The following is a 26,476-nucleotide window of genomic DNA, read 5'->3' on the forward strand; positions in this document are numbered from 1 at the left end:
ATAAATGTCATTGCAACAAGTACAATTATAGCATTTCACTGTTTTAGCCACCCTTCTGTCATCTCCATTTTTATTCTGAAAATCCTTGTAGCACAATTTCTGCTTCAAAGCTTCAGAGCTCCTATAGGCGAACCTAGGTTTATCACCTACTATAGACCTAATCTCAGGCATAGCCATTAAAATTGCCCAATTCTTCTCAATTATGCTACAAACACTATGATAATTTAGGTTATAAGTTGTCAAGTACCTAACAGCAATATTATTACCCAACATCACCTGTCTAGTAGCATTATTCTCACTACAGCCTCATAATATAGGTTTATACCTGGACTCTCTTTCAATAATTACATCTTTAATTACTTTATTTATAAATTCCTTTGAATAACCACTCTTCTCAAACTCCATTGCCATACCATTTACCTGCTCTTGAAACACTTCATCCTTTGTATTTAATCTACTCAGCCTAATAAACTGTGCTTTCAACGTTCCTTTGAAAATATGAGGGGCATGCATGCTGTTTTTATTAACATACCTAAGGGCATCAACATCTTTTCTAAACATCTTGGATTCCAAAATATTAGATTCCTTAAAAATTGTTACATCCAAAAAATTCATAACACTATCTGAAGTTTCCATCTTGAAACTCAGGAAACTAGTTGAATCATTCAAGTACTGCAAATACAGATCCAAATCCAGCAAAGTACCCTTCCATAACATAAAGCAATCATCTACAAATCTCTTATAGAATGACACATATTTGTTGAACTCAATACTCTTATCTAAAATAACCCTTTTCTCCCATTCATAAAGCACAAGGTTGGCATAGGTGTTGGCAACGGGCGTACCCATTGCTACACCTGTTAATTGAAGGAAAGGTTCACCATCAAAAATAAACACATTATGTAATAAAACAACTTCTAAAAGAGAACAAATAGTCTCAATGTCTCTTCCATTCATTTTAACCTCTTGACACAAAAGTCACGTATGGCATTAACACCATATTCATTAGGTATTACTGTGAAAAGTGAAGCAATATCCAGGGTAACCAAAATGCAGTTATCCATATTATTAATACACTGCCATTCATATAAGCTATTCAAAAAATCATTTGTATCTTTAAGCACAGTTGTACATACTTTCAAATACTTCCCAAGACGCCTGCAGGTATTTGAAACAGGTTCAGTGACCCAACCTCCACCAGAAACAATAGGCCTCGGGGGGGGTCACTAATACTTTTATGTATCTTGGGTATACCATATATTTGGGGAATTCTTGGGCAAGGAACAGTTAGATAATTAAATAGATCTATACTTATATCATCATTTATTTGAAGGTCATAAATGACCATATTCACTTCACTAATTAATCTTTGCACTTCAACAAAAGAAATCTTTTTAAAAGTGGTGACATCATATAAAAGATCTTTAAACCTCGTAAAATAATCATCTCTATCCATCACCACCACTGCTCCCCCTTTATCAGCTTGCTTAATTATTATACTAGTACACATTTGCAACTGTCTTAAGGCCATAAATTCAGAACGTGATATATTATAAACATTCTTACGCACTAAATTGCTCTTATAATACTTCCGTAGTTCACATTCAACAATATTTGAAAATGCATTCAAAATGGGACATAATACTGGTATAAATGTACTCGATCTTTTAAATAAAGATGTATTCAGCATATTATCTTTAAAAATCATTTTGAGACTTATATTGCGTACAAAAATTTTTAAATCAATAATTGCCTTAACTATATCATCCGTAGCATTAGGGATGAATTTCAACCCCTTCGCGAGCAAAGAGAGTTGGGGTTCTGTTAAAACTAGTTTTGAAATATTAACAGTACCACTCTGCTTATGATGAACTAGTATGTCAGAACTAGAAAATAAATCTAAGAAACTGATGTAGCAACAGACCCCACAACATTTTTGATCTTCCAGGCATCAAAAGTGTGTAAGCTGCTGGCACTGGCTTCTGCCACAGCTCTTCCCTTACATAGCAGTTTACCTAACAGAATACTCTGCTGTGTAATACAAAATGCGTTCAGAGTACAGTTCTAACCATTCTGGCAGTGTGAAAGTTTTTCCTGCAGTTTTACAGACTCTTCATTTAAAGTTATCTCGCAGGCAGTTTACTTATTTTTTGCATATTATACCAATATCATTTCTTTTTATTTTTTGCCCTCCCTGCATACTTTCCAGTTGACCATCTGTTATTTTCTGCTCCAGGTATTCATAACCTTTGTTTCCCTAGTACTATCACCCCCCAGGAGGATTTTTTGGAATTCCCATACTTGGCAGTCTCCTTGATGTCACAAACAACACTGCATGTAATTAATCCCAGTCAGCTGCAACAGTTCCCTATAATTCCAAATTCTTTTCATCAAAGTGACTTGCAATAATGGTATCCCCCATCATCAAGGAGTGGGTAAGCTGGAAAAACGGTGCTCCTTCTCAAACTCAACCTCCTCCAGCAACTGAGAATCTAATTATCTCGGTCACAGTTAGGGCTCCACCCCTCCATGCCATGGAAATAAAGCAAACATGATCATTGCTTTTGGTGCACAGCTCACTGTATACAGTCAACAACTGAGGTTTTAAAACTAACCCCAGTGGCAATTCCAACATTATTAACCTGGTATTCTTATTTCAGTGTTTAGTTTTACATGCCATCTCCTATATAATACCCAGTTTAATACCCATCTAGTTGTGTATGGATTCATTTCATTCACTGCAGTTTTATTGAGTTTAGCATGCCACACTTTATTGAATGTTTTGCTATTATCTAAGTAAACATAACCTATATGTACCTACCTTAATTACATTTGTTATGACATTTCAATTTAAGCAATAAAACATTATTACAGCTGAACGATTACAATTGTACACAAACTCACTTCGGCTGGCAATCCCTAGCCTGTTTAATTCACCTTGAATTACATCTGTGAGGCAAAGTACAACTAATTTTCTAAGCAGCTATTTAAAGTTATTAACTAGAAGGTTTGTCACTTCAGACTCCTTATCTTTCCTTTTACTTATCACCAACACTTCATGCTTCCCCTCCTGATTAGATGCATCATTGTTTTTGCATCTCTTAACTTTTGATATGCACTGTGCATACAAATATTTTCACATTTCCTATAATCTTACCAAATAACTTTAATTCCTTTTATCATATTCCTTAACCTTAATTATTCCTTTCACCCCTCTCTGCTCCTGTTTATACAGAGTTGGTAAATGTTGTTCATCCTAGTAATCCGAATTTTATTTATTTTGAAAAAAGTACCTTTCTCTTCTACCTCTTTGTTATACGGATCATTGTGAATCTACTCTTTACTGTCCTAGTGGAATCATGAAATCTGTTGCAACAAGTAAAAGATCAGCAAACGTATGACCTGAATGCATCTTCTTGTTATTCTTGAGACTTTTTTTGGTTTACAGCTTTTATATTTAGTCTAAACCCCAACCATGCATATCCCCTCTTACTTCTTAAAGTATTTTCAGATGCTTGGTTTGTGGAAATACATGAGAGAGAATATACCAGCAGACTGAAGTCCTATTCCTAGTGAAAAGTTCTGTTCAGTTTTGTAAACAGTTTGTAACATACAGCCTTGGAGATGAACTCCATGGAAAGCAAATTTAACATTAATTTGTGGCTACTGAAACCAGTAAATCTTCTCAGTGATGTAATGCTTGCTGGATAATGGTGCACAGCTGATTCAACAGCAAAGGAAGAGGTCACTTTGAAGTTTATTTTATTTTATTTTACATTTGTTGACCGGGATAGTCCGACTGGATGCATGTCCATTTTCAGCAGAGGCCCGGGGAGAAAAGCTCCAAGGGTAAGCAGATACAGCATTACATAATACCAGCATTACATATTACAAACAGACTATTTACAGTGATTACATAAGTAAGCAAGTTAAACAAGTTCCACAGGTTAGAGTTAATCCAGAGTGTAAATCAGGATTAAATTAAATTACAAAGTAAACTGGTTAACAGATTTTTACACATTCTAGAGAGAGTAAGCCAGGCTTGATACACTGACATAGCCAGTTAATGGCATGTATTTGCTTCCTTCAGCAGTCATTGGGAATAGCACAGGTAAAAATTCAAGCCTTAAGAAACCTAATCACGATGTGAGCATTTGACAATATGTGGCAACATCAGCATACATAATTAACAAAGACTTACTACAGGCCAGAGAGTGATTCCTTATGTAGGAACATGGTAAATAAGATATACTCAGGTTACCCTAAGACAGGCATTCAAAGCAGTCAGCTGTGCAATTTCCTTTTAACCACGTCACAAACCAGCAGGCACTAGTGTCTTTGTGGCCGGTTGTTATAAGATTGGCTAAAACCAGTGAACCACTAGGTCAAACATCTCAGTACAATTTATAATCTACATTCCTGAATGGATCAGTTATTATACGATTCACTGTCAAACCATACTAATGTTTATAGCTACTGTACATGAAAAAAATCAAAGGTAGAGGGTTCACTAACTGCCATCAGTTTTCATGGCTTGACAGTATCATATTTCATTGGTTGAGTTCAATGCCACATCAGATAACGGAGGGCCATCATCCATCTGTTGAGTACAGCACTAATGCAGGCAGCAGAGGGCACAATACTGCCACCGTAAGTACAGTGTCAAAGCAGGAAAGAAACATGACTGTGACCACCATTCATCAGCTATGCACAGCATGGAACAGGCAACAATACATACAACCACAGTCACATGCTATAAAGTAATACAGTGGACAGAGCAGGCAGCAGTGAGCATAGACACACTGACCCACCCTCCATAGGTTAATACAATGCTAAAGTAGACAGCAGAGAGCATGGCCACACCCACCCTCCATACATTAATACTGTGCCACAGCAGGCAGAAGTAGGCATGGCCACACCAACCTTCCATACATTAATACAGTGGCACAGCAGGCAGCAGAGAGCATGGCCACACCCACCCTCCATATATTAACACAGTGCTACAGCAGGCAGCAGTGGGTATGGCCACACCCACCCTCCATACATTAATACTGTGCCACAGCAGGCAGAAGTAGGCATGGCCACACCGACCTTCCATACATTAATACAGTTGCACAGCAGGCAGCAGTGAGCATGGCCACACCCATCATCCATACATTAATATAGTGGCACAGCAGGGAGCAGTGGGCATGGCCACACCCCCCCCACACATGTTAATACAGTGCCAGAGAAGGCAGCAGTGAGTCTAGCCACACCCTTCCTCCATACATTAATGAAGTGCCATAGCAGGCAGCAGAGGGCATGTCCACACTCAACCACCCTCCACAGGTTAAAACAGTGGCAGAGCAGACAGCAGTGGGCATGACCACAGCCACCCTCCATAAGTTAACAAAATGTCAGAGCAGGCAACAACATGCATGACCACACTCACCCTCCATATGTTAATACAGTGCACAGTAGGAGGCAATGGGCATGATCATGCCTGCCCTCCACAGACTAATATAGTGCCACAACAGGCGTCAGTGGGGATAGCCACATCCACCCTCCAAAGATTAATACAGTGTCAGAGCACGCAGCAGCAGGCATGCCACAGCCTCCCCCTTAGGTTAATGTGGTGCCAAACCAGGCAGCAGTGGGTATGAGCACAGCCTTATTTCATCAGTTCACACGGTACCTAAACAAGCAACTGGGGACATGACCTTACGCAACTTTTTCAGCAGGTGGTAGTGGACATGACTTCAGCTGTCCTCCATTGGTTCAGTACAATGTGTACAGTGACACTTGTGGACACAACCATGGCCATCTTCCACAGATTAAATACAGTGGTAGAACATGCAACAGCAAATGCTCTATAGCAACTGTAATAATACAAGATCTTAAGCATATCAACCTCTGGATTAAACCTATCTGATGCAGGGAGAACACAGACTCTGGGTTTAGTGGGATTTTTAATATCATAGAGTGGGAAGAAAATTAAAACAGGTGCAGTAATGTGCTCCAGTATCTCAGCTGAAGAGAAAGGGGCATCCTACTAGAAGCAAGCATTTTAAGGATTAATATCAAGGTCTAGCTATTACGTAAATGAAAACAGAGTTAAAGCATGTGACAATATCCATAAGAGCTACTATTCCATACCCAAAATCATCTATTCATTTTGTTAATTTTTCAACCAGATGCTGAAGCAAGGTGAAAAGAGCTAGATCCTGCTGTTTGCGGTTTTCACTTGGGAGACTGAAAGGGTTCTGTAGGATGACAAATCTAAAATAGCAGAACCTCTTTAAATTAGAACATGTAGTGGGGAGATCCAAATAGGATGGTGTAGTGGTCAAGTTTGCAGCGACAGACACATTTCTTTTGTAACTTGTATTGAAAAGTTCAGTTTCTTACTTCCTTTCTTTCATGACCTATCTATCTAGGACTCTATCTGGGACTCCAGATCAACAAAATAAATAAACAGAGGACCAGACACCGTAAATAAACATTCACAGATTCTTTTCGATTGTACATGCCACAAAAAGGTGATTTTTTGAGAGATTGGGTAACTTTGTGTTAAAATAATAATCTAGGATTCTTTTTTTGATAGTCACAGAATTCTGAATATCATGTTTCTGAGTCATTCTTGATGTCAGACTGATCACTCTTACTCTCACAACAGGCATCAGGACCCTCACACACCCCACTCTCACATGATGGGAAAAAGGAGCTGCAAACAGCAGTCTATTCAAGAACAGAGTATAAAGTCCTCTTTTTAAAGATGCATTTGATGAAAGGACAGTGAGAGGAGCACTGCATGCAGCAGAAAACAGAAGGAAGTGCTTGGTGGTTGAATTCAGATGGTTAGTGAACTTAAATTCATCATAAAATTGACCAAGCTGTCTGTTGGCTGGCTTCATGAACATTAAAATAAAGACTTCTCTCTCCTCTGAGCAGTTGCTCTTCAGGGTCATTAAATAAAATTAAAGTAATTTGCATGGGTGACTAGTAGCTTATCAGGGATCATACTAAAACACAAAACAGAGCACCAGACTATACCCAACAAACCCATCCTGGACTAAAGTACAAAAAAAATGCATTGTTTGTTCAATGTAGATATGAAAAGAAATAATACAATATCAAACCACTCATATTTCTTTATTTTTATTTGCTACCCAGGTAGGTGGGTTGTTCTGAAACAACCCTTTTCACCATATTCTTGGTCAAACTGTAACAAATAAAAGTTATTAATATACACAATATTCTCACAGATGTTTCTGTTACATACAAATGAAATATAAACATTATAATGCATCAGGGAAACAGTTTCCTGAGTGTTTATAATCAACATACCGTGGGGTACTGTTTATAATGGTAGTGTTCTCATTAAGTCTGAATATTTGTTCTTCAAAAACTAAACAAGATTCAGTATTAAGGTAGATTATATATGGTTGTTTATATTTACAAGAATATCTACCTATTTAGAAAAACTGCTGTTACAAGATTTCAGCAGATAATTACTGAAAATGTTTATAGTTAAGAAGTCCCTGACTAGCCAGAAATGTAACTGTGTGCCATCTTAAACCTTCTCTGAAGGTGACAGACTGGAACTATACAAAGGACCTCTTAAGGACATACAAATATTTCAGCTACATGGCTTACAAATGCTCCAGACTCCAGCCGAATGTGCTCTGGAATTACAAAGGAGTGGTGCCGACTTGATTCACGCTGTCATTTAACCACGACGGAGAAGCCACGTACGAGAGTGTAGTACCGCTGAAGAGATGGGGGAATGAAGGTGGAAGGGAAATGGAAAGTTGGCAAGATGAAAAATATTAAGTGAAATGAAAATATTAGCAAGTTTTCTAAGAAAATCTGGCAAACAGGCTTTAAATAACTTTATACTGGGTTTACTTCTAACATTTTTGATTATGGAATTCCATGTGTGGTTCCAGGTTTAGAGAATGCTCGTTTCTTGATACTGATTTTGAAAAGGGAATGTGCCAGGGGATTGGAGCTTGGAGGATGACTTCTCAGTGGATAACTGGGTTCATTGTGACATAGTTTACTGGCTACAGAAGAGGCGGATAGATTTCATTATGTATTAAACTGCATAATGTGTCTGCAAATAAAGAGATTATTCCTTGTTTGACAAGAAGGCTGGTAGAAAGTAAAAGAAGTTTATGATGATGGGAACATTGGTATGCAAGTGTTACAACTCTGGATATTTTATGTTGTGTTTCTTATTTAAGGATGATGGTATACTTACTTCCTAGTGTTCTAGCGGGTGGTTTGTATTCAAGCTGAGGCAGAAAGACATTCTTAACTATTGTTAAGCATGAGTTTCTGGTAAGCTGACTTCACATTTTATGATTATTTGAGTTACTAAGGGTCTTATGCGTGGCTTACATGTGGATGAATGATAGAGTGAATTAAGATACATTCCTGAAGTACTTACATTATTAAATAGATGGCATTTTATTTATTTTTTATTTATTTTACATGTATTGACCGGGTTTGTCCGACTGAGCTGAAGAGCCCTTTTTCAGTGGAGGCCCGGGGAGAAAAGCTCCAACATATACAATTTTCATTATAAATTAGCATTAAACAGCAATGTTACAGGATTATTACAAGGCATTAAGTAGCAATACAATGTTATACAGTACCAATAATCAGGAGTATAGCAAAGCTCTTTCAAGATGCATAAATAATATGTCATTAAGATGAATACAGTTTTTGGGGTAAGTGGTTACAAAAACCCAGTTTTATCATAATGCAGTTGCATGAGGGCAAGACAATTCCTATAGAATGTTTTTCTGAGGTGATTTTCTTAATAGGTTTTGGAGGACAGTAGAAAGAGTGACCAAGGAAGGTTAGAGAGAGCTAGTGAGAAGAGTGAGTTATGGGCAAAAAGTAGATTAAGGTATGGGAAGTAGGGGATGTTTAAGGAGGGAGAGTGCAGTGGCAGGACCAGTGACTTTTAAAGTGCTCTTTGGTGACTGTCTTAAATTGTTTAGGATGTGTAAGGGTCCTGATTTCTAGTGGGAGCCTATTCCACGCAATAGTGGGGTGATACCTGTACATGTTGCGTCCACATTTAGACTTGGGTTTGTAGATTTGTAGAAGGTCTTGGTTAGAGCTTCGGAGATGTCTGGAGGGAGAATAATGGGAGATGAGAGGGGATAGTGCTGGGTAGTAGGAAGGCTGGTATAGGACAGAATGGATGATATGGAGCTGAGAGAGGAAGCTGGTGGGGTAATTCAAGCCAGTTTAGGTGATTTAGAGAGAGACAGTGATGGGATTTACAGGTTTGTTGGGCAGCAAATCTAGCTACCTTGTTGTAGGTAGATTCGAGTTTGGTCAGGAGTGCTAAGTTAAGATTTGTGAGAATTTGAGAATTGTACATTAGACTGGGTAGAAGGTAGGTGAGAGAGAGTAATCTTGGCTTCAGATGTAAGGAATTTCTTGTTACGGTAAAGGAGCCCTAGTTTTAAATGAGTCTTTTTGATACAGTTATTAACATGCAAGTCAAATTCCAGCTGATCGTCGATGGTTACGCCTAAGAGCTTAGTGCTGGATTCTACCTGAATGGGAATGTTATTAAGGGACTGTATGGAGAAGGAGGGTTTAATATTGTTGAATTTGTTAGGTAGGAAGAGTAACAGCTTTGTTTTTTTAGGGTTAAGGATGAGCTGGTTGTTGGAGAGCCATGCTTCAACTAAGTTAAAAGATGCCTGAGTAGCTGAGAAGAGCTTAGAGGGAGAGTTGGCTGTGGTGATGACTGTAGAGTCATCTGTGTATTGCACTAAAGATGACTGAGGACAGGAGGTATAGAGCTGATTAGTAAAGATATTAAAAAGTAAAGGCCCCCTTGAGGTACACCCATTTTTACAGGGAGAGGAGGGGAGAGTGGAGTGCCATCTCACTAACTGATGTAGCTGGAGAACCATTCAACAGTATCAGAGGAGAAGTTGAGGTTATGCAGTTTGTGCAGCAGAAGAGAGTGTGAGACAGTGTTGAAAGCTTTTGAGGGGTCCAAGAATAGGCAAGAAATAACTTTATGGTGGTCCATGGCTATAGAGACAGCGTTGAGGAAGGATAATAGAGTTGTAGTGGTGCTATGTTTGGGTCTGAAGCCTATTCGAGTGGATGTAAGCAGATTTTCCTGTATTAGATACTGCATAACTTGTTTATGAATAAATTTTTCTAGTACTTTAGAGAGAGGAGAGAGGACAGCGATAGGTCTAAAGTTGGAGACATCAGAGGAGTTACCTCCTTTGTGTATAGGTAGAGTGTAGCATTGTTTCCAGATGGAAGGGACTTCAGATTCAGATATAGAGCAATTAATTAGGATAGATACAGGGAGAGCAAGAGTGTCAGCTGCTAGTAGAAGAAAAGTGGAAGGAATATTGTCAGCTGATGCTGAGCATGGTTTTAATTTAGTGAGTAGAGTTTTGATGTAGCTAGTAGGTACAGGTTTGAGGGAGAAGGTATTTGAAGAGGCAGTATTAGGAATAGGTTCAGAAAAGTTGGGATATGTTAGTAATAGAGGAGTTTATTACTTCAGCAATGAAATAATTGCATATTCTAGTTGCTGGGAGTCAAAAACCAAATCATAGTTTTAACCTTGCCTTGGGCTGATGAGTAGTTTTTGAGAGTAGGTCCATTGGGGATGAGGTACAAATTGTTGTTGCAGTTGAATTTGTAGTTCATTAGGCTTGAAGACAAAAAAAAATGTGTAAACATATGTAACTTACTCTTCACTAACTTGTCTGAGTTACTATCACTATTGGAAACCAGCTCACTGCTGCTGCTGTAAAATAAACAGATCTTGTATGTATGTGTGTGTGTGTGTGTATATATATATATATATATATCGAGCTTTAAAAGTCAGCTGTTTAATTCTACAGTTTTTAAAGGTGGTTATGAAATGTTTGCAATATTTATGTTTTAAAGAATGACAAGAATGAACTTCTATGTATTTTATAATCTTCTCAACTAGTACACAATGAATACAATTAAATATAACGCATAGAAAAATCACCTGCGGCATTTCTTTTTCATGGGTGCTGTAACCGAAAAACTAGGACAGTAAGTTTTAATTAAAAACAGGCTACAATTTTCCCTAAAACTGATCCTATGTCAGCAGGTGCTAAAGATGTAATTACAAGTCCTCAAGTATAAGCAGCATTAGCTCTGTGCAACACATGAATTTTTATACAGAAAAAAAAGCACAAATGCAAAGACTGCACACTATTTTTTAATTTTTTTATCTAGTTTAGAAAACAGCAAAAATTAAATAGAGTTTCCAAACGAAAAGGAGCCTTCAGTGAGGTCTGGTTTTCAACACCCTCTCTAAAACACTTGGCAGCCAGCTAAATTTATAGTAGGCAAACAACACAATGTTGCCAACTCCACTTGCCCACCACCATCTTTCATCTGAAAACCAAGATGCACATTAAAAGCACCAACATCCCCATCAGATGTCTACAGACGGGCATTTTTAAACTGACAAATCCTGCTCATCATCTGCAGAGCAAGTCCACATCATTTTATAATAAACTGTAGGTCTATGCAAATGAAAATGTAAACTTAGCAAACACTGCCTTTGATTATGATGATGATGATGATGATGATTACCATCTCTGATGGCCAACAAGGATAATAAAACGATAAAGCCCTGACTTTGAGCCAAAGTAAAGTGAATTAGTTTAGTGGCTCAGGTGTTAACTGGAGCTGGCACAGTGTGTGTGTGGTTGGGAGTGGAATGAGGAGTGGGATGACATGGCTTAAGCTATTTGCATCTCGGGGGGGGGGGGGGTTGTGCCTTGTTCTCATGGTCCTGTGACAGAATCCCCAGTGAAGACCAGAGACCACATGAGTATACTGGTTTTGAAGAAGCACAGCAAACTTGTGGGGTGATATAACTTGCAGAAGTAAGTAACATGCCCTCACTGATGTCCACTGCATGGCCAACCCTAAGTAAGTTGCTTTGTGTATGAATGGGGGGTGGGGGTGGGAGGCATGGCCTTAACAGACAAAAATATCTTCCTCATGGAGGACTGCCCTACTCACAGTCCCCTCAACTGAAAGGCACAAATCAGCCACAGATCTTGCCCCAACTGTGAACGGACTGGGTTAGGACAACTGGTAGGAAGAGCTCAATGGTCAAGCTAGAAAACACTACAGCACCACTGAAAAAATATCGTGGGGTGGGGGGGGGGGGTTAGCATCCTGGCTGTCAAGTTCAGAGCCCTACAATACTAAAGTCTGTCAGCCTTTCAGTTTCTTCAATATAAGACTAAACAACCAAAGACCTCTGCTAACAAATACAATTAATTTTACTCATTCATTCATTCATTCATTCATTCATTCATATATTCATTTATTTCTTAAATGGGTAAGCCCACTGGACATATGTACCCTTTGTCAGGAGCAGTGTCTGGTTAATTAGCCTACTCAGAATCACACAGCAAACAAATGGAGGCTGAAAGAATCAAACCCTGGATTACAGAAGCAGCTTGTTAAAAGATGAGGTGTTAAATCATTGTACTAAGTGCCAGACTGCAATCAAATCAGAACACAAATTACATGAAAATAAAATTCCTTCCATTAGTTACTACATCAGGAAAGTACAGTTGTGTACACTTACCATAAATGTAGATGTTCGAGTGTATTCACTGTTGCAGTGCTGACCTGTGGGATTTCCTGCCATGAAAGTTGTTGGCAGGCTGGACTACCAGAGAAAAATGTCCCTCCTCCTTAGACTGGAGGATGCCCTAACCGACATCAGTGCACGTGGGTATATAGGGACCCAGCCAACATCATGATATCTTAAAAGGAGGAGCCTTTAAATGGGCAGCAGGGAGCTGAGGAAGAGAATCTACACAGGAGGAGAGGCCAAAGGGGATTCCCGTGGCTATAGAAAAATTTATAAGTAGGCTACCTAGTGGACTAAGGGCGAAGGAATGAAGAAAGGAAGACTCCAACAGTGAATACACTCAGACATCTACATTTATGGTACGTGTACACAACTGCACTATGTCCGTTGTGTTTCACTGTTGCAGTCCGGATTTGTGGGATGATTTCCAAAGCTGAAATGAAGGTGGAAGTAGATTATGGTTAGGAGAGAGTGCCCTTCAGGATGGCAGTGATGAATCCTGCTCTGGACCAGGAAAAAGCTGCTACGTGGTAGTGTTTGATGACGGTACACAGAGATAACCAGGTGGCAGCTTCCAGAATGTCCTTGGTAGGGACTCTTTTCAAGAAGACAGCAGAGGTTGCAGTAGCCCTAGTGGAGTGTGACCAGACAGCCTCGGGTGACTTTTTGCCACGATGGCTGTAAAAAAATGAAATGCAGTTGGAGATCCGTTTTGAGAATTGTCTATTTAGAAGCTGGTTTTCCCTCAGAGCCAGGGGCAAAGGTCACAAAGAGCTGTTCGGATTTTCTCAAGGCTTTTGTTTTGTCAGGATAGTAACAGAGTGGTCTATGCACATCCAAAGAATGATGTATTCTTTCCCCTTTATTCTGGTGGGTGGGAAAGAATGCGGGCAGGTGAATGGTCTGATTTAGAGAAATGTCAGTGAGTACCTTGGGCATGAAGGAATGCTTAGTTCTGAGGGAAACCCCTTCTGGGTGGAAGATGAGGAATGGCTCCACCGCCATGAGAGCCTGCAACTCAGAGACTCTCCTAGCTGAGGAGATAGTCAGCAGCAGGGCAGTTTTCCAAGTTAGAAACTTCAGTGGGGCAGAGGCTGCAGGTTCAAAAGGAGGTAATGTCAAGTTTCTCCAGAACAAAGTTAAGGCCCCATGGAGGGGTAGGTTGCCTCCTGTGCAGTCTGATGTGAATAATGACTCCCCTAAGAAATTGCCTTAACAGGGGATGTGAAAAGACAGGAGGAAGAACAGATATATGTGCTGAAATGGCAGAGGCTTGAATTTTAATGGAGGAGTAGTAAAGGCCTTTATAAACCAGACTCGCCAGGAATTCTACAATGACAGAAATCTCGGCTGAATCAGGATTGTGGTGCTGATACTGGCACCAGAAAGAAAATCTTTTCCTCTTAGTTGAGTATGACTTCCTAGTAATGGGCCTTCTAGCCTCCTTAAGAATGTCCCGAACCTGTTTATTTAGGGCAGACTTGGTCCTGGATGCTGTGGAATTATCCAAGCTGAAAGGCTGAGCAACAATAGGCTGTGGTACACAGTCCTTCTCTTGATCTGGGTTAGAAGGTCAACTGCATCATAAATGAACAGGCAAGTTCAAAGGAAACAGAAAGCTTTTGTCCTCCTGGATGATTGCTGTTTGTTCCTGGAACAGAATCTTTGCAGTTGAGCATTTTCCTTGGTGGCAAAAAAGTCTATCTGTGGGACTTCCCATCTCTGGATCATGCCGAGAAATATTTCCTGATGCAGATGCCATTCATGGTGGTCCATCAAGTGTCTGCTGAGGTGATCTGCTAGAGTATTTTGAGCATTTGGAAGATACTGTCTAGGAGGTGCAACCTCACAGAGTGAGCAGTTTCCCCAACTTGCATTGCTAGACGACACAGAGGGTAACAGTGGCTGCCCCCCTGCTTGTTTATGTACCACATAACTGTGGTGCTGTCTGTCTTGACTAACAGGACCCCTAGCTCTAATTTTTCCTTGAAAGCTATCAGGCCTTTTTGCACTGTCATAAGCTCTTTCCAGTTTATGTGCCTGTCCTTGAACTGAATGGTAAAGGTGGCTGAGGTATATACTTTTTTCCCCTTGGGATTGGAAGTTTTGAAAGTGAGCCCCACAGGCTGTCTTTATGGCATCTGTGGTAAGAATTTGGCCCTGGGGAGTGAATCTGAATGGAAGGCCCTGATTTTGCGCACAAGCCTGTGCCTACTATGCAAACTCCTATTTGAGGCAAAGAATCAGCTGATCTCATTCGCCAGAGGCTGAGTGTTGGGCTCTATACATTTTTGAGGTACCACTGGAGTTTCCTCATGTACAGCCTTGGCAGGGGGAACCATGAGGGATAACAAGATGCCATGTAGCCCAGTGCTTGAAGGAATATTCTGGCTGAGAGATATTGTTTCTGCTGGATTCTTTTGAAGCAGTGCGTTAAAAAAGGAGACCTTGTCTGGGGGAAGGAAGGCTTTTTGAAGAGAAGAGTCCAGGAGAGCCCCCAGGAAAACTATCCTTTTAGTCAGAACAGTGTTGGATTTTTGTAGATTTAAGCTGAAGCCCAGGGAGGACAGGAGGTTCTGGGTAAACCTCAGATCCTTGAGACGTTTTGATAGATTTCTGGTCTGTAGTAGGCAATTGTCTAGGTACGGGTCGATTTGGACCCCTCTAGCCCTGCAAAAGGCAAATACAGGGGCTAAGTACTTGATAAAAGCCCTGGGAAAAGTAGTTGAGCCAAAGGGCAGTGCTGAAAATTTAAATTGACTGGTACCTGCTCTGAAGTAAAGAAAGTTTGTGTGTGATTCCTGTATGGGAATGTGCAGGTAGACATCTTGCAGATCCAGAGAGACCATAAATGCCTGTGGGGCTATCATGGACAAAAGTTTCTGAAGAGTCAACATTTTGAACTTTGGAACCAGTGGGAACTGAGGGTGGACAGGTTTAAGATAGGATGCCAACAGCCTTCTTTTCTAGGAAAAAGAAACAACCTGGAGTAGAAACCTTTTCCTTTCTGATGTTCTGGAACTGGTTCCACTGATCCATGAGAGCACAAAATCTGGATTTGACACAGGGCCTCTGTTTTTTTGATTTACAGGAATATCCGGATACTCTGAGTATTTGACATAATGTTTACAACCCACTTGTCTGAAGTGATGAGGGACCAATTTTGTTTGAACAGGGACAGCCTTCCTCCTAGTCTTGTGGGTAGGGGGCCAAGGAGAGAAGGGTGGGTGAGTCATTGTTGCTCTCTGACAAATGTCTGTGGCCTAGAACTCCCTTGCCTGGAAGGTTCTGAGGTGCACTGCCTGGGTCTCTGCAGTTGCTGCTGCTGCCTTTGTGTTTAGTGGAGAAGTTCCTACTAAACCTTGCTGGCTGAACTTGAAGGAAGATTTTCACAGTCTGCATAGGTTTGGCTTTGTCTTCCATCTTTTTAAGAACAGCTTCAGCTTTAGACTAAAGAGGAAGTCCTTATCTAGGGGAGCATCAAGAATATTAGATTTAAGATGGTCAGAAAGAGATTGTTCCCTAAGCCATGCATGCCTTCTAGTAACAAAACCAGTCGCTGCCGTCTGACTACAGGCCTACATAGCATTGTAGCCACAGTGTAAGGAATGCTTAGCTACCTGTGAACTGGAGTGGCAGAGATCCAAAAGCTCCTTAGAAGGTTTTTATTCCCAAGGAAAGAGACATTTTGTTTCAACTTGTCCAGGATGGTTTGCTGATATTTAATCATGTGAAATTGACAGTCAAGAGTCCTCATGGTAAAGGTGGCTGAGGTATATACTTTTTTTCCCAAATCTATCAAGGGCCCCACTCTCTTTATCCGTAGGTAAAGGCTTTTTAGAGGAACTCTATCTCATGTGGGTGCTGGGATGACCACCTCTGGATCAGCAGAAGGATTTTTGAAAAGGTATTTCTGGGAGTCCTGTATCCTATAAAACCCATCTGGTTTTCGGGGGGGCTGGGGGGAAGAAAGTCCGGACTCAATGAGGAATCAAAGAAGACAGCCTCGACCACCTCTAAAATAGGGGGAAAAGTAAGAGGTTTGTGCTCTGGCAGATCCAGGAACTCACTAATTCGCATTTTAGACTGAGGGTATTCATGTGCTTCCCACTGGAAATGTTCCCTCATAGCATGGAGAGTCTTTCCAAAGGTAATATCATCTGGGGGGGGGGGCAGAAGCCAGGTTCTCCTCAGAATTTTATTCCTCAAAAGTAGTAAGGGAGGGTCGTTCTTCAGAAATGGTCAAAATCCTCAGCAGAAATAAAAACTTCAGATGTAGGATCCCTTTTTCCTGGGAAAGAATCCCCAGGGGCTTGTCTAGATTTGTCTATGGAGATCAGGTATTCAGATAGCCTAACCAAGTCCTGCTGATATCCCTGTGAAAGGGAGCTGGTAGGCCTGGGAGAAGGCCCTGCAGAAGCACTCCCTCTTAAGAGTCACTTTGGGCCTAGGGATGTCCGATGTTCTGACGCCTGTCTCTCTGAAGGAATGAGTAACCAATGTAGGCTGAAGCTGCAAAGGCGCATCACTGGTTAAAGTGCGCTCATCAGAAGCTGAGGCCTGCTGAACGGCCCCAGACCTGACCAATGAGCTGAAAGCAAGAGCCTGTGCAGAAGCAGAGGGACCTGATGGCATGTCAGAATGTGAACGTGTCTCAAAAGAGGTCTGTGCCACCCTCTCAAACACAGAAGAAGGCTGCAAAAGTGCCTCTCCTTCTTCAACAATCACTAGTGTAAAAGGAGAAACAGATGAAGAACGGTTGTAATCCGATGCCTTAAGCTTGAGTCTCTTATCTTTTTCCCTCTTGCGCCTAGGCTGCTCACCCTCTGAATAACCAAGGGACACCACTGGATGCTCAGGAGGAGACTCAAGACTAAGGAATCTAGCTAAGCCTTCAGCCCCAAGTCTGATCATTCTAAAATTAAAGTGGGCACAAAAACGGCAACTATGGACATCATGATCTGGACCTAAACAGGTGGCCAAAAATGAATGGAAGTCTCTGTGTGGGATCTGCTTACCACAGTGAAGATAACCGTTTCCCTTATCTGACATCAGTTAAAGTAAGAGAAAAGAGTTTCGCAATGGGGTGCTTCTCTTTTCAATGACTCCTCTCTGGTGCGGACAGACCAATGCACTGAAACATTGCATCTGGCTCTGATGACAAGAAAAGACTGACATCAAGATATAGGCTGGCTCTCTATATATCCAAGTGCACTGATGTTGGTTAGGGTGTCCGCCAGCCTAAGAAGGAGGAGCAGGACTCCAACAGTGAAATATAAACAGCATCCTTTTATATCAGTTTTTAATAAGCCAGTAGAAACCTGTCTGGCAGACTACTTGTTAAGAAGACATTTTGGGACCTGAGAGTTTAGCAACAAAAATGTAGACTTCATCCACTGCTGGAAAACCATTTCTGTCAGAAGCATGACAAGTTAATAGTTCCACCTTACTGTCAGCACTGCCCTGTCTGTCAGTGTATGAATGATGAAGGTGTGATTAATGTGTGTGTACGCATAACAACTGGCACAGCAGTCAAACTGCAGAAGTAGAATACATATCCAACACAGCTCTCCAATGGACAAATGTGTGAAAAAAGAGGTCGCACTGCAGGGGGAAATTCTCTTTTCTGCAAGGGGGTCTGACCTCTAAGTAAGGGTGTGTAGGGAGACTTAACCCCTAAGGAAACAAATACCAGTCAAGTTTCCCTGAATGTCTTTTCACATTTCTTCCTTTGTGAAAACTGCTCCGGCATCTCAGTCTTCCTCACATCTTAGACCCCAGTAGACAACAGTCATCACATGTTAAGTTTGTGGAATATCAGACAATTTAGATGAAATTCAGAGTGGAGTTTTCATAAAGAATATTGTACATGTCCCTATCTCCAGTTTCCACTAAGCAATAATGTTATCTAATAATGTAATTAATGAAAGTCACATGGCCAGAGGTACTGCATAAAGTAAACCTATGTCAGGAGCTTACACATACATGAACTACAGAAACCAATAAAGCATCACAGAATGCAAATAAGCATTCGGTTACAATATACCCAACCATCATCACTTATTCTCTGCCTGGAGATCTTATCTGCTTCAGGGTAGCCAGGGAGCAGGAACCTATATTAGAACTCAGCAAGCATAAAGCAAAGAAACTGCTCCTGGAAAGAACGTCAGGCTATCACACACACAGGCTCAAATTGGCCAAGGCCTTTGACACTATTCCCCATGTAGGTATTACTGATAGATTTGTAAATCTGAATATAAATCATCATGTTGTATGGTGGACAGCTAATTGTTAGTATGACAAAATCCATATGGTTAGAGTCACGTGTCATTTCTGAAAGCAAAAACATTACCAATGGTATACCAAAGGGTTCAGTGTTGAGCCCTCTCCTATTTGGCATTTATTTCTAAGACCTTTAGCCCAACACCTCTGGCCTATGGTTATCTAAGTTTGCAGACAACTGTAAATTATGTACTGCTTTTTGACATTCCACTGACTCCAAGCAGATTTGAAATAGCCTAGACCTCATAAACACTTATCACAAGGACAATGGTCTCAAATTAAATGTAAAAAATGTAGCATACTTCATTTTAGTAAACTAAACATTTCCACATACCATACAAACACTGTTTTAAGTGATATAGGCACTCTTGCTGATAAGTTCTTTTTGTCTGATCATCATGTCTCCACAGCAGTTCAGAAAGCATTCCATCTGACCCATCTAATTTTCAAAGGCATCTTTTCTAGATCCAAATATGTCTCAATTCCTCTTTTACTCATATCTCATCAAACCCACATTATTGAATATATTGCACCTTTTGCATGTATTTATCGAAACAAGAAAAAGTAATCTCCGTGGCATCCTCGAAGTCTCAAAACAACCCACTGAAGTGTAGTGGGTCCAAAAACAAAACAGTGTAAGAAACTTCTCTGTGTGGAAGATTTTCAGTCCATATATTTCTAGTTAATCACTGTATATTAATCAGATCAGACAATAGTAGTAGAAGTAGCGAACATTCGCTACCTCTACTACTATTGCCTGATCTGATTAATATACAGTGATTAACTAGAAATATATGGACTGAAAATCTTCCACACAGAGAAGTTTCTTACATGGTTTTATTTATCGAAACAAGAGACTTCAGAGATTTATAACTAAAAAGATAAGAGGCCATAAAAATCACAGTTGTCAGTAAAGACTGGAAAGCCTGCTCTCTGTACTCAGTCTGGTATGGATTCCTTTGTGGAGTTTTGTCTCTAGCTTTTTCAGCCAAGAAAAATCCAGCCCTCGATCATTTCCTATTTCTTCACAGAACAAATGGTGCCTCAAACATCCAGTTAAAGGATCCATGGTAAATCAAAAGGAGCAAAACTAAGAAAATACAAAGCGAACTGGACGACCAGGAAAGTAAAAGTAAAATTTTATTGAGCGCTTTCGTCAATTTTTAACTATGACTTCTTTTTACTTTTACTTTCCTGGTCGTCCAGTTCGCTTTGTATCCAGTTAAAGGATCTAAACCTTCATCAACAGATAAATAAGGCACACTGGTATTATAAATTCATATGTGTCAAGCAAAGTTTCTCCCACCTTGTAGGTAAACCTAGCTAACTGGACGGGGATCGTAAAATTCTCCCCCAGTCTATCTTGTCTTGCCCTCCTTGAGGTTAGAGGGAAACTTCTAAATATGAGTTTTTGATTAGGCTTGCAATGATCCCTAGACTGACTGCCTCGTACTTCATAGATGTGTGTGTGTGTGTGTGTGTGTGTGTGTGTGTGTGTGTGTGTGTGTGTGTCGATATTCACACACACACACACACACACATACATGTATGTTTGTTTTTTTTTTTGAAGCCTCCGGGAATTTACTAGGTCTTCTGCATAAAGATTTGGCTGTTTATGTCAGGTATACCTACATACTTTTTTTTTTTGACATGAGCTGGCAGCAAGGGAGCAGTATTTTTATCCTTCATGTCTGCCAATCACTGCCAGTTGACACAATTCTGCCTACTTGTTTCCATCCAGGTAAGAGCTGATCATGGCACAGACATCATTAGATTTTTGTAATTCACTCTAAAATACTACCTGCATCTTGCATATGCACTCTAAGAAGAGGTACACAATGGATGCAGCAGTGGGAAGTTGCTTGCTTCCTTAAATGGCACAGCACCTGCAGTAACCATGCACTGTTTTTAAGAAGCCTGCTCCCAATACGTGTCTGGTCTGCACCAAGAATGCATTGGTTGAGTTCCTATTAGGATGCTAAAACTTCAATATTTGAAGATGTACATAGTTTTGTGTGTTAATATTAAATTAATAGGTTTTAGGGGGTATTTTTGTTTCAGGAATTTCAATAAAAGAAAAAGGTTTGTAAGGTGTGACTTAGGCTCAAATGGATATGACAAGAAACAACTACAGAAAGTTCAACCTGCCAGTGTATACATGTAACACAAAAACTGGAACTAGACATTTAATAAAAAGGTGTTATAGATACAAGGTGGGAATAATAACTTTTTAATACAATGATGCTCTCTGTAATGTCTTTAAATGTCAATGGTCTCACAAATAAATACAAAAAAGAAAGAATAGTGAACTATATAAAAAATGCAGAGTAGAAAAAGCTATGTTACAGGACACATGCTTGAAAGAAAGTACAGCTGTGTACACTTACCATAAATGTAAATGTTCGAGTGTATTCACTGTTGCAGTCATCACCTGTGGGTTATCCCTGCTGTGGTAGATCTTGGCCAGCCTGAATACCAGAGTCAATGTTTTTGTCAGCTGCTGTCGCCTGTAGACTGATGTCAGGTTGTCAGTGCTATAAAGCAAGGCAGCTGACACCATTACATCAGTTTTTCTTGCCCTAACCATTCAGAAGCCCCAGGAAATATGGAAAAGTGGCTCTGGTGGTTAACAATCACCCCAAGAAGCTTATGTCTCCCTAATGAAAGAGGATATGAGGAGGAAGGAGGAAGGGAAACCAAGACTGCAACAGTGAGTACACTCAAACATCTACATTTATGGTAAGTGTACACAACTGTACTGTTTTTCGTGTTTCACTGTTGCAGTAATCGCCTGTGGGAAGATTCCCAAAGCTGAAGAGGGGGGTGGCAGGATTAGTTAAAGATCTAGGCATGGGTAAGGAGGCCCTGCAGAACTGCAGAGGCAAACCCTGCCCTAGCCTTAGAGAAGAGAGGAAGGTGGTAATGCTTTGTAAAGGTATGGACAGAGGTCCAGGTGGAAGCTTCCAAGATGTCCCTGGTGGGAACTTCTCTGAAGAATGCTGTGGAAGTGGAGGCTGCCTCAGTGGAATGGGTATGAATAGACTTAGGGGAGGTTTCCCATGAAATCTGTAGCAGAAACAGATGCAGTGCAGTGTGATATCCATTTACAGACAGTCTGCTTGGAAATGGGCTTCCCCTCTGTCCCTAGGGCAAAACCGACAACAAGTTGGTCCATTTTTCTGAAGGGTTTAGTACGATCTAGGTAGTATCTGAGCTGCCTGTGCACATCCAGGGAGTGCAGAATTCTTTCCCCCCCTTTTTTGAGGGTTAGGAAAGAAGGTAGGCAGATGAATTGCCTGATTGAGAGTCACATTAGATATCACCTTGGGCATAAAGGAGGGGTTAGCCCTAAGTGAAACCCTGTCTGCATGGAAAATGATGAAGGGCTCAATGGCCATCAGTGCTTGAAGTTCAAAAACCCTTCTGGCTGAGGTGATAGCTAGCAAAAAAACAGTCTTCCAGGAGAAGAATTTTAGTTCTGCTGAAGCAGCAGGTTCAAAGGGTGGTAAGGTTAGTTCTTCCAGAACATAATTAAGATCCCAGGCTGGCATGGGAGGCCTTCTGAGAGGTCTGATATTAGAAGCCCCTCTGAGGAATTGCTTAATCAAAGGATGTGAGAACAGGGGCTGATCTGTATTAAACTGACCTGAAATGACCGAGGTGTGGATTTTAACAGAAGAGGAGAGGCCACTATTAAGTAATTCTGCTAGATAGCCAGGATGAGGGGGACAGAAAGTTGTGAGAAACTGGCCCCTCTGGACTGGCACCAGGAGAAGAATCTTTTCCATTTCCCTGCATAACATCTTCTGGTGCTGGGCCTTCTGGCCTCTGTGATCATGTCTAGGACCTCCTTGTTTAGCAGGAGCTCTTCCCTTACCCTTGGGAGTATCAGCCATGCTATGCTTGAGAGTCTGCAAATCTGGTTGTAGCATTTTCCCCCCGCTTGAGTCAAGAGGCTTGGGATCTGGGGAAGCTGCCTGGGAGAATGTGATGTCAGGCTGCACAGCAATGGGTACCAATCTTGTCTGGGCCAGTCTTGGGCAATGAGGATGGCCTTGGGTCCCTCCTCCATTATCTTGATGAGTGCCTTGGGAATAAGATGTAGAGAGGGGAAAGCATACACAAAGAGGGAGTTCCAAGGGAAGGTCAAGACATCCACCTTCTATGCCTTGTAGTGATATTCCCTGGTGAAAAATTTCTTTAGCTGATGGTTGAGGTGCGAAGCAAAGAGATCCACCTCTGGATTTCCCCACACTTGAGTGACTTGCACAAAGATCTTTTCATGGAGCTGCCATTTGTAGGCGTCCATTAAGTGTCTGCTTAAGTGGTCTGCCAGGGTGTTGTTGATCCCTGGTAGATATTGGACTATCAGGTGTAATTCCAAGGAGGATGTAGTCAGCCAGAGGTTCATGGCTAACCTGCACAGAGGGTAAGACTGTGTCCCTCCCTGTTTGTTGATGTAGCACATTACTGTGTCCCTCCCTGTTTGTTGATGTAGCACATTACTGTGATGTCTGTTTTGATAAGAAGAATTCCTGGCCTGATATGGGACTGGAAGGATGTCCAAGCCTTTTGCACTGCAATTATTTCCTTCTGGTTGATATGCAAGGGAAGGTGTTGGGCATCCCAAAGACCTTGGGTGCACCTGCCTGCTAGGTGGGTGCCCCAAACAATTTCAAAGGCATCGGTGGTGATGGTCTGCCCAGTGGGGCGGTGGATGAAGGGAAGACCATGGTTCCTGGCACAGGCCCCTTCCCACTAGAGCAACTTGGCCCTTATACAGGGGATCAGAAGGAGAGAGGTGTCTAGAGGCTGTAAGTGTTGGCACCAAAGGTTCCTTAGATACCACTGAAGTTTTCCTCATGTGTAGCCTGACCAGAGGAATCAGAATGATGCAAGAAGCCATGTATCCCAAGGCTTGCAGGAACTTCCTTGCTGTGAGGTGACTTTTGGATGCCAGCTGGGTAAAGGCAGAGCGGCAGGAAGCTCTGCTTTTCTGGGAGTGGGAAGGCCATTTGGGATGCTGTGTCCAGCAGAGCTCCCAGGAAAATGATCCTCCTAAAGGGAGTCTGCTTTTAGTTCTTTTCGTTGATGGTAAAGCCCAAGGAAGTTAGAAGGGTTTTGACAAAGTGTAGGTCCTGGAGCAGCTTTTCTTTGCTCTCTGCCTGGATGAGGCAGTTGTCCAGATAAGGATAAATCTATATATTTTTCTGTCTGCAAAATGCTATGGCCGGGGTCAAACATTTGGTGAAAACCCTGGGAGTAGTAGATAAGTCAAATGGAAGAGCAGAGAACTGAAAGTGCTGTGAGCCTGCTCTGAAATGCAGGAATTTCCTGCAGGACTCCCTTATGGGGATATGGAGAGGTATGCATCTTTTAGGTCCTGGGTCACTAACCAGGCATTTTTTGTCAGCATAGGCAGCAGCAGCTGTTGCAGGCTTAGCATTTTGAATTTGGGGACCACCAGGGATGTATTCAGCATGGACAGATCCAGGATGGGGTGCCAACTGCCCTCCTTTCTGAGAACAAGGAAAAGCTTGGAATAAAAGCCTTTGCCTGCTTGATCTGCAGGGACAGGTTCTACTGCCCCTGGGCTATGAGAATTTGGACTTGCTTTAATGCCTCTGCCCATTGATTGGGAGGTAAGTCTGGGTACCCTCCGGGAACTGGGAGCTTGTTGAAAGTGACTTTGTATCCCTGGAAAATGATCTTTAAGATCCACCGATCCTTGGTTACAGACAGCTAATCTTCTTTGCAGAGGGACAGCCTTTCTCAGAGGTTTTTGGGTGAAAGGAGGGTGTGGTGGGTAGGGAGTCATTGGGAGTTTTTACCATAGAGGGATGGCTTAGAACTCCCTGCCTAGGGGCAGATGTGGTCCACTGCTTGGTTCTCTGTTGTCCCTGCTGTAGGGACCTGGGTGGCCTGTCCCTGCGGGACTTAGCTTGCCTCTGTCTGCTGAGAGCAGGAAAGGACCAGTGCTTAGAGGGAAAGTTCCTGCTGAATCTAGGAGGTTGAACCCGAATGGAATCTTTTACTGTTTGCATAGATTTTGCTTTGTCTTCCATTTTTTTTAAGCACTACTTCTGCTTTTTCTCCAAACAAGCAGTCTTTGTCCAAAGGTGCATCAATTAATTTAGACTTGACATGATCAGGTAGAGATTGTTCCTTCAACAATGCATGTCTCTTAATGACAGATCCAGACACTGCTGCCCTGCTAGCGGCTTCTAGTGCTTCATATCCACCATGTAAAGAGTGCCTTGCCACTTGACAAGTAGAGTGCAATAAATTTGCAAATTCCTTAGAATTGGCACAGTCAGGAAAAGTATAAATCTTTTGCTTTAATAGTTCCAAAGTGTGCTGTTGATATTTTAACATCTGGAATGACAGCTGAGAGCTCTGATGGCTAAGGTTGCAGAGGTGTAAACCTTTGTACCCCATCTGTCCAGAGCTCTGGCATCCTTATCAGAAGGAGTAGGGTTCTTTGCAGAACTAGCCCTTGCTCCCTTGGGGCCCTGTGTAATGACCTCCGGGTCTGCAGCAGGATTTCTGTACATGTATTTGTGAGTGTCTGGTACTCTATAATACCTGTCTGGCTTACTGAGAGCAGGAGGAAGGGCATCCAGGGCTAAACTGGATTCATGGAAATTATCATCTACCACTTCTAAAATAAAGGGGATGGCAAGAAGTATGTGCTGGGGAAGGTATAGAAATTCTCTTAGCCTTTTCTTAGACTGAGGGAAACCCTGAGATTCCCATTGGAAATGTTCCCTGAGGGAGTGGAGGGTTTCCCAAAAGGAGAAGTCTTCTAGTGGGAAGGCAGAAGGGATGGATTCCTCTACATCTGAATCCTCATAAGCAGTAAGAGGCTACTGATCCTCTTCAAAATCTGAATAATCTGATTCTTCAGAATCTTGCTCTGTCAATAGTTCAGGAGAAGGGTGTCTTTTCCTTTCAGAAGTAGTGGTTTGACTGCCCCTGATAAGGGAAATAAGATCCTCCACCATATTAAACATCTGGGTCTGGGGTGGGTGGGCAGGAGTATGATGGTGGCTAGAGGTAGATTTGCTAGGGGTGTCCTGGCTTCTAGGCCTAAGAGAAGTCATTGGTCTGAGAGGAGCAGTAGTCGGTAGAGAAGACGTTGGTTTCTGACTGGAATTGTAGTATGAAAGACCCCCTCGGAAGCGAGTGCCTGCTTAGCGGCTCCAGACCCAACAGTGGCAGAGACAGCCAAAGGCTCTGAAGACAAAGAAGATTTCTGCTGCATACCGGACTCTGAAAGGGCCTCAGTAGAGGCCTGCATAGCAATTACATCGGGCATCAGGGGCTGCGAAAGCTCCTCACTGAATTCCAGAGTACTGATGACCTTAGTCTTGGGAGGTCTGTCTCTATCTTTATCCCTATGGATTGTTGGCTGACAGACACCATATGAGAAGATGGAGGATGAAAATAGCTGTCTACAAAAAGTGCTCTCCGATGAATGTTTCTTGGGTTAAAGAGGGCACCGAACCGGCAAAGGGCAACGCCGTGGTCTGGGCCTAAACAAGTGATGCAGTATGAATG

The 26,476-nt window shown here is 41.6% G+C and overlaps 1 protein-coding gene across 3 annotated transcripts in view; it reads right to left on the bottom strand.

The window, feature by feature from the left end:
• Positions 1 to 26,476, bottom strand: part of ARHGEF6 (Rac/Cdc42 guanine nucleotide exchange factor 6) — a 1,746,213-nt gene that overhangs the window by 1,367,381 nt on the left and 352,356 nt on the right. The gene's annotated exons all lie outside the window — the stretch shown is intronic.

Source organism: Protopterus annectens, chromosome 3.part0 (genome assembly GCF_019279795.1).
Source record: "Protopterus annectens isolate FY-2018-M chromosome 3.part0, PAN1.0, whole genome shotgun sequence".
In the NCBI taxonomy this organism is placed as follows: domain Eukaryota; kingdom Metazoa; phylum Chordata; order Ceratodontiformes; family Protopteridae; genus Protopterus; species Protopterus annectens.